This window comes from Rhea pennata, chromosome 2 (assembly GCF_028389875.1).
Source record: "Rhea pennata isolate bPtePen1 chromosome 2, bPtePen1.pri, whole genome shotgun sequence".
Classification (NCBI taxonomy): domain Eukaryota; kingdom Metazoa; phylum Chordata; class Aves; order Rheiformes; family Rheidae; genus Rhea; species Rhea pennata.
Genome location: NC_084664.1, coordinates 131,709,742 through 131,718,984, shown reverse-complemented (window position 1 = coordinate 131,718,984; position 9,243 = coordinate 131,709,742).

Genomic DNA, 9,243 nt, shown 5'->3' with positions numbered 1-9,243 from the left:
TTAGTGGTATCACAGACTGTCTGAGTGGCTTTATTCAACATGACACAAAACAGAACAACTCCTCTACTCTTTTCCCACTCCATCCAATGATCATGAAACAATTACAGTTAAAATCTTCACTGAAGCCAAGATCCATGGTAAGCCCATTACGCTGCATGGCTAAGTTACCTGAACAACATTTGCCTAAAACCTTTGCCACATCTCATGAGTACTAACGCTCTCTAACAGCAACACTTTAGCTCATAATTTGGAAAAAAAAAAAGCGATAATGATCTTGAAAATGATCCATAACTTAGTAACAAATACTGGAGGATGGTGAGAAGGGAAGGAATTATTCAGTCTGGAACTGGCTGAAAATGAATATTATTCTAATAGTATTTATTGATGTTGCAAATTTTGTTTTACAAAATTTAAAAATGATTATTGCAACTGTTTTATGCTAACAGCACTTCAGCTATGCCTGATCTCTTTTTCCACAGAACATCAAGCCTCAGCTGCAAGTTTTCTCAGCTCAGCTCCAGCCTATTGCCAAACTGATACAGGACTCCTGGAAATGGAGATATGGTTGCTAGCTTCAGCTCAGGAAATGTTCCAGTGAAACTTTTTTTCCAATAGAGAGGAGGAGGAGGAAAGAGTTATGCTGGTTCATGCTTTCTTTTCTTCTTTGGTACCTGGAAAATTTCAAACTCAACTACATTAGACATTTCTTTGTGAAGTGAAATATTAATTTAATGAATATATTTTTCCTAATATCCTTTTTAAGTATCTTATCCAAACACAGAACCAAGATTTTATTCAACGTAGCTCATTTCACATTTAATTACCTTGTTCTTTCTACATTCTAACCCTTAGGAAATTACTGAGCAGAAACAACAACAGAGCATAAATACAACTTGCAAAGCTTGCCAGAATGATCTAAAGATACATTTTTCAGGTAGCCAGCCACCTAAATATCCATCAGTAAACTTATTTTTGCCTCATTTGACACTGAGCCATACTTAGCATACTCGGGTTTGCATTAAAACAAGTATGTATGAAACCAAAGATATTTGCAGTCATCTTTTTATAACCATGTCACTGGTTCTGCACTCATTTTCTTTGCTGTCTTTACAAGCTCACTCACAATGTACTATGTGCAACTGCCGTGAAACTTATATAAAGCCTTAGTGTTAGTGTGTGACAGCTCATGCTGTTTGAAAGGTATCCAAGCTCTTCTGAAAAACATTAGGACTTCCATGGACAGATGCTCATAACCACTGTGCTGACCGTGCTGCAGGGGGTCTTGTGCATTTCTGTTTGTCTGTTCAGACCTGCTGTTTAACCAGGAGAAAATACTTCCTTTAACATTTTTACAACCTTCCTCTATTCATCAGCAATAGAAGAAGGGAGACTCCACTTGGTGCCTATATTCTGAGAGCCGAGATATTCTTTTGCAACCAAGAACTAAAACTCTTAGATACACATTTAAAGTCTAGATCTCTAGGAAGTGCTAAAATAAATTGAGCACTTTGCACCAACGAAACTAACAGAAAACAGTATTATGAATTTTTCAGGCAACCTGTAATTTCATCTAGGTCTAAGTATTAATCTTGCAGCAGTTAAGTAACTATTATTTTTAATTTAAAAGAATAGCAACTTCTACAAATAAGTATTTAGAAGAGTACTCATTGCATAAATTGACAGGTTTGAGAATTGTAATAAGCTTTCTTAGTTTTGATGTATTTATGACCCAATCTTGCTAATCATAGGGTATATTCAAAATATATGGCAGGACCAGTTTCCAGCTGGGCAACTGACTGCAATTCTTTTCCCTTCCACTGCATCTACAGCTTGTACTGAACTATGGGTTACAGCTTGTGGGTGTAATTGTGTACATGCCCTTTTAATAATTTGGAGATGAAATCAAGGTGGCAACTCAGTTCTCAGCAAGCTTACAATAAACCTAAGAATATTCCTAGTCAAGGGTGGCCTTCTGCTTGCCTGAACACCTTAATTTGAAGCTGTCTTCAGAAACAATGTAGAGTGGTCAAAGTAGGACTTCCCAGATACCTAGAAATAACCATTTTTGTGGTAGTTTGACATCTTGTGGACTGCTGGCATCTTACTGGCAAGGGGCAGGTTTCCAAAACTGGCTCATTCCCATCTTCAGCCTATTTCTGTTGGTAACCCAGTTCCTGGCAGCCAGTCAAAACAATGCTAAGGGTCCCCTGACGTGCTGCCTGGCTAGCAGGTGGTTGATTTCTCTTTCCAATCATATAAGGAATGAAGAATGGGAAAGGGCAGAAAATATTGAAAAGCTTGAGGGATTTTTTTTTTCCTGAGCCTGATAAAGTTAAGAGTATTCAAGATTTACGGGTTACAGCATGACTAAAAAACTTGCTTACAAGACACACGAGCCTGCCTGGTTGTATCATTGGCCCATATCACTACCACCTTATGAACAGTAATGGAAAAATCTGTCTGATCATTAAGTTGTCTGGTTACATTTTAATACATCCCTTTACACACTTCATTTAAATCTTTCCTGACAAAGATATTCGAGAAAAACCTTGTGCTTTGTTTCAAATAACAAGACAGTACTGAATTATGAGCCAGTGGAAAAGTTGGACTGTATGAAATCGATATATTCTTTTATCATAGGAACTGAGGCCAACACTTTTAGACAAAATATGTCTTTGCTCTCCGATCCCTTTTTTTTATCTTCATTTTTTGCACACGGGGCCACCAAATCTATTACTTCTGTTTCAGATCACCTGTTAGCTCTTCAGATATAAGGATATGTGATACTCTTTCAAACTGTGAGATATTGTGAAGAGAAAAAATAGGAGGCTGTACTTTACAAAGGAACAATAAAAATAATCACAGTCATTATTTAGATGATATTGTAACTGTTAAGTAAAAATAAATAAATAAATAAAAAGGTATCATGACCAGATACTTCCCACTAACTTATGAAACATACCACTCTTTTTAAGGGTGGGAAACTGTCTTAAGATTTTTCCTCCACAGCTATGCTTTCCTTTACATTCCTAAGTGAACATGGAAATGCCAAAATGTTCCAAAAACTTGGCAGGAGATTCCTTTTCTAATTTACAGGTTTGGGAAAGGTGGAAGCTTTGGCTGGATATCTAACCTCTGGATCCCTAGTCTAAATGAAGCCAAACTCCAAACTAACTTTCTTTTCTCCGTCAATTTAATATTTCTTCTGGTGAAAAGATGTGTTTGTCTAACAATGTTTTTCAATTTAAGCAAGTATGGAACAAATGCTCCAAAATCAGGGTGTAAGTAGGGGTAAGATTCAGTCCAAGCCCTTGATGATAGGGACTACATCTCCACAGTGCCAGGAGCTTAAACAACTATCATGCTTCAGAAGGCTAAATTTAGCCAACAGCATTAAATTCAACCCCATACCATATTGGACACAGCCAAAAAGATGTGTAGCTTGTTAAATTATTGTCAGTGCTATACCAGTTCTGCAGACAAAGATCACCAGAAAACGACAGGACTATAAGTACTGTATCAGAGTTAGGTATGATTACGAAAGAAAAAAAAACAAAGATTTCTTTTCAAGGACACATTACTAAGACAACTGTCCTCAGCTGAATTTGACCCACATTGCATATTAAAACTGGCACAAAGAAGCATGAACATAAGGGGAGCTAGGGATGATGACGCAAAACCCTAAATCTAGCCTTCAATGAAATCCACTAGTCTCACAGGGTCAAAAGCTGAGTCGTAGTAGGAGGATTAGCTTATTTCAAATATCTGTATCACCTGAATGTTACAGAATGCATTTGACCCCCTGCCAGCACCATGACTTCTAGATCACAAGTGACTGCGTAAGGAGGAAAAACAAAGAAAGCGTGCCATGGCTTACATGTATTTGTTGCTAGTAGGTAGCTGAAAATTAAATACTTGTCTCTATGCAAAAAGCAAAGATAATTACTTAACAATTAGCAAAATGATAAATGCCAGCAATTCTAAAAAGGAAGTTATCAGTAACTGTTAAAAAATAATTCAGAACAATACCCAGATTTCCTCTCTTCTTTCTTTTTCTGTGATTTTTATTAGTTTTCCTAATCGTTCGTTCCTTCCTCTCCCTTTCCCCAATACCTGGCTGCAGCCAACAGTGACCACTGGTCCTGAACATATCAGCTTGCTAGCTTCAAGGTCTTGGAAATATTAGTAGCATTGCTGGATTTTTGTAAACCATTTTGATGCTACTCTAGCAGGTTTGCTGCCTGTCCTCTGTGCTTAGTGAGGGGTCTGTGCCTACACTGCTATGTCAGAAATAGATTCCCCAATAAAATCAGAAAGGAGGCAGCACCTCCCCGAGGCAGCTAAATCAGGAATGGATGCCCTCTCAGCTGCCCATTTAGCCAGCACAGATCAACTGCCTTGGAGACAGTCAGGTTGTAATTCTGAGCACCCTGCTGAAGGTAATCAACTCTTCAGGACTGGAGGTGAAGAAGTGTACTCTGCACTCATGTGTCAATAGAGGCTTTGGGGAAAAAAGAGATGTTTTAGAGAGGCTTGAAAGGGACTAAGAGCTAGCAGGTGCTTAGAAGAGAGGAAGTTGGTAGTGGGTAGTATGCCATCAACAGCAGAGTGGTTTTGGAAGTACCAGTGGGTATATGCATACTGCAATGTGGGGGACACTGTCCAAATTATCTCCTGTATAAAAATTCATTGCCTGTTACCAGCTGTTATGAACAGCCCTCACTGAGCAGTCACCATAAAAGGAAAGCAGATAATTGCTAAAGGATACATTTCCAACAATTAGCTCTCCAAGCACCATGACAAAACGACACACAAAATGTAGCAGCCAGTTAAAACCAAAGTAGCTTTTGTTCATAGGGCAATTATACTTTGCAGTACCCAAGCATATTTACTGCCTACTGGCACTGGGTATGCCATAACTCACTTTTGGTAAGTTGAAGTCCTTAGCAGCCCAATCACCTATTTGTAGTTTGCATCCACATTACTTTACTGGGCAGAGACATGTTTCATATAGTTCAAATCCCAATCATTAAACAAGTAGGAACCAATAAAATTATAAAATCATCTTGTACTATTTCTGCAAGCAATAAATAAACTAGATAACATTGGGTGGCAAGGGTGGTGGGGGGGAAGAACTCCATCTAGATCTGAATTCCATTCAAGAGGATCAAAATGAGCCTAAATAAGATGTTAAAGTAGAAGGCCATTTCCTGACTTCAAGGAAAAAGATTGTGTAAGTTGTCTTAATTCATGATTTCGCTCTTCTAAACAGATACCAAATGCCAGATCAAGTTGTACTTCATTTGTTTATCATTTGTATCAGGTCAAATGCAATGTTTAACTTCATATAACAGCAAGTTTTATGATTTTGCTCTGAATTCCAGACTGTGAATTGTTTTTTAAATGCTTATCATAGATTATTATTAAAAAAGGCAAAGCATAAGTATCTAGAACTATGGAGAAAATTATTATTATAATGTGGGCAATGACTGTTTCTGTCTGCATTAAAGCAGCAGATCCTAAGGACTGCAGCAGGTCAAAAGTATCATAGCAGTGTTTTTTCCACAAGAGAAGTAAAACTGCATAGAAATCTCCTGTCTGACAGAGGTAGCCCGAAATGACAGAATGAACCTCATGATCTTTCCCAAATTAGTTTGATCACTCCCATGTGTTACAAACTATGCTACAGACATTTTTTTTCTTCTTGGTTCACGAAGTTCTGCAAGCACTGTGTAGGCCTCCTAAGGAAGGGCTAGCTCTCATATAAACATGTTTTACACTTGAATGACTTTTTGATCAAACCAGTTTGCATTTTAATTGCTTGTTTTAAAACCGGCTCCTAAACACATTACGAAGAACATAGTTCTGTTACCAGACACAGACCAGGCTTTGAGTCATTACAAAAGATGTAAACAAAATAGAAAGAGAATCCAGAGAAGCGGTAATAAGGGGTGTAGAAAATACGGGATTCGTTTAGTCGAGAAGACCAAAGACTAAAACAATCAAACATCATCCTGTTCACCAAAGACAGATCAAGCAATAATTTACCAAATTTGCAACAGAAGAGATTAAGATTTCATAGGGCAGATCTTCAACTGGAGCTGGCTAAATCACAGGATTTCTGGTTTGGAAAAGTTTCAAAAGGTTTTCAAAAGAAAATTGAACTTGGGGGCTAAATCAGAGCACCAGAAACACTTCTACTGAAATTCACAGCCTTAAGGCAAATGACTATCACACAAGAAGGAATAATTATCGGACAATTTATCATAGTGAGATATTTATCATAGTTCCTTTAGAATAGTATTAAGTAATTCTAAAAAGTTTTAACAGCTTAGAAAATCTGGAGGGGCTCTGTCAGATTCTGGAGAATTCTTCTCATGCTTGCCATTTTTAAATGTGATGGGATTTCTCCATGTGTGGTATATTTTATGTCTTATTTACACAAATATATGATACATGTTTACTGCCACAACAGAGTCTAGTATACATTTAGAAGTAAATGTAAAGCTCAGAACAAAAAGTCAGTCTTTATTCTTTAATACTACATAATAAAACTGCAGCAAACAGCCATATAGTTTATAAACAGCAGTTACATACATCAGGTGACCTCCTTTGGAAAGAAAAAAAGATGCTGTCAGTTTAATTCCCTCCACACATTATCACAGCTTGTGCAGTTAAATCACAAATAGTCTATGAAATATTCATTTAAACATAAACCTGTTTTGCAGTGTATTCAACAGGCGATTAAACCTAATAAGCTTCCAAAGCTTCTCTCCTCTATAAGTGGCCAAGATAAATAACGGGTCTTGATACACACACATGTTAAAAATAAATAAATAAATAAATAAAAAGAGCATATACATATGTTTCCAATATATATGAAAAAATAGGTAGTATGCCTTACATATGCCTTACACAGTATTTTCTGCCCTTCCCCAAGAAACTTTTATATTCATTTTACTTGGAAAAGAAGAGCAAGAATCTGATGAAATCTAAAGATTAGCTACAGTCTTTCAAGATAAGACTCACATTTCTAAGACTCACAATTCTATTATTAACTTGAATTTATCATCTAAAATTTAAAAATATATGTATTTTGAATACTATTGTACAATGTATGATTTAGAGCTGTAAGTCAATTTAAATTTTGATATTATCAAGCCTCCCCCCCAAAAAAAGTTTTAACTACCAATGTTCACAATAAATTCCTACAAACTTAACATAGGTTTTATTCTTGAAAAAATAATCCAGCACCTGAAATATGTTAAAACACAGAGTATGACTCTTAGAATAAGAGTTATTAAAATTAACTATTATGGAGATATGCCAAACCAACACTACTGTATACTAATACTTCTCAAAGTTGGTTGCTTGCAGAAGGAATAAGTTTCATATTTGGGATTTATAAACTTTCATTTTGATTATTAACAGAAAAGCCAGTGTTAGGATCAGCAATTTATGAAAAGTACTATAAGTAATATCTTCCAATCCAAATGTCCCAAGAAAGATAACATTCATTATGTGAGAAAACCTGCTCCATAAACCTACCTGGAATACAATTAACCTTGGATTATTTCAATAAGCTAGGCTAAAGATTGGAAAGCTTACTTATCAGGAGCAGGAAATTCTTCTGGAAATGCTGTTTGCATATATAGCCACAACATGCATCAAGCATTTAACCTACAGACATTTTAACCTCAGCTATAACCCAAAGGTACTCCTAACTGCAACTCTCCAACATCATGCACATGCATTGCAGGATTGGCTGTTCTCCTTACTCAAGGATCTCACTTAGAGCATATAGGAAAATAGGAACTGTTCCACCACTCTGCCACAGACACATCTCACCTGTAAGCCTTACTGAGGTTGCACATAGAAGCTACCTGTACCTGTAAGTCTTATTAATACTAGGTAATGTACTGCTTAATATCAAAGGCTTAGCAGCTCTGCAACTGCAGAATTAGAGAGGCTGCAGAAGTGCTTTCTGCCATTGCAGCATGTACCCACAGTGCATCAGGTGGTTTCATTTTGCTGTGATATAGGCCTTTCTCGTTGGGAAAGCTTCCACCCAGCCTGGTAACTGATCACTAACACTACTACTATCACTAACGGGTGTCTGCACACGTTGATGGGACAGCATATCAGCGTAATCAATTTGTTGTTTTTGAAAACGGAAGTAGGTCCATGGTCACCCCCCTAACTTTGAGTCTGGTTTGTGATCTTTTGGTAAGTCAGGCAGCTATTGGTTATTTTTGTTACAGCAGAAATCCTTAGAGCCCTCCATCTGTTTTGCACTTGGTTAGCCACCACCTCTGCTCCTCCATGAGCTTTATTATGAAACCACCTAGCCACAGTAATTACATATTTTTGTATTAGAATTGGTTTTCCTCCAACTGTCCATATTCCATCATCATCTTGTTTTGCTTCCCACTTTTCCCATTGTTTCTTCTCTTCTGCTGAGCCATCCTTTTCATACATGGTTTTGAGGTCTGTTAAATTTGGCCATTTGCTCTGGTTCACCATTGAAATTGCAACCATACATTTTCTCTGAGGCTGTTAGGCTGCAGCCTTCACAGCGGCATCAGCTAAGGCATCTCCTTTACTAATTTCTGTAGTGTCCTTAGTACGGACACTATGGGCTGGGCAGTATATTACAGCAATTTCTTTAGGCATTGGGACTGATTCCAGAAAATTGCATATTTCTTCTCCATTCAATACCTGAATGACATACACCAAAGGCATATTGAAAGTCAGTGTAGCTGTTAACTCACTTTCCTTTTCCCAGGTGTGCTGCACAAGTCAAGGCTATCAGCTCTGCTCCTTGCACGCTCATTTGTGTGGCAAGTGGTTCGGCTTCTATTACTTGTTCCCGGCTGACCACAACCTACCCAGTTCATTGTTGTCTGTGCAGGTAGAAGGATGACTGGTCTACAGATAGAACTAGAACTGGGTTTTGCAAAGGAACATCAATTAAATCAGTTCTCGGTTTGCTTGAAGTGTACATCACCTGCTCACGTTGCTGACGATCTTCATCATCAGGCAGAGGTATCAGCGTTGCTGGATTCAATGTATTGCATCTTGTCAAGACTACACTGTCTGCCATCAGGAGGATCAGTTTGTATCCCCATTTTGGCAGTAATGCTTGGGTTACATACTGTTTTAGCAGTATCCCCATTAACTGTTATAGGTGTCCCAGAATGAGGGGGAGCTTTCCTCTGCTGCTGCTGCCACCAATCTGATGCA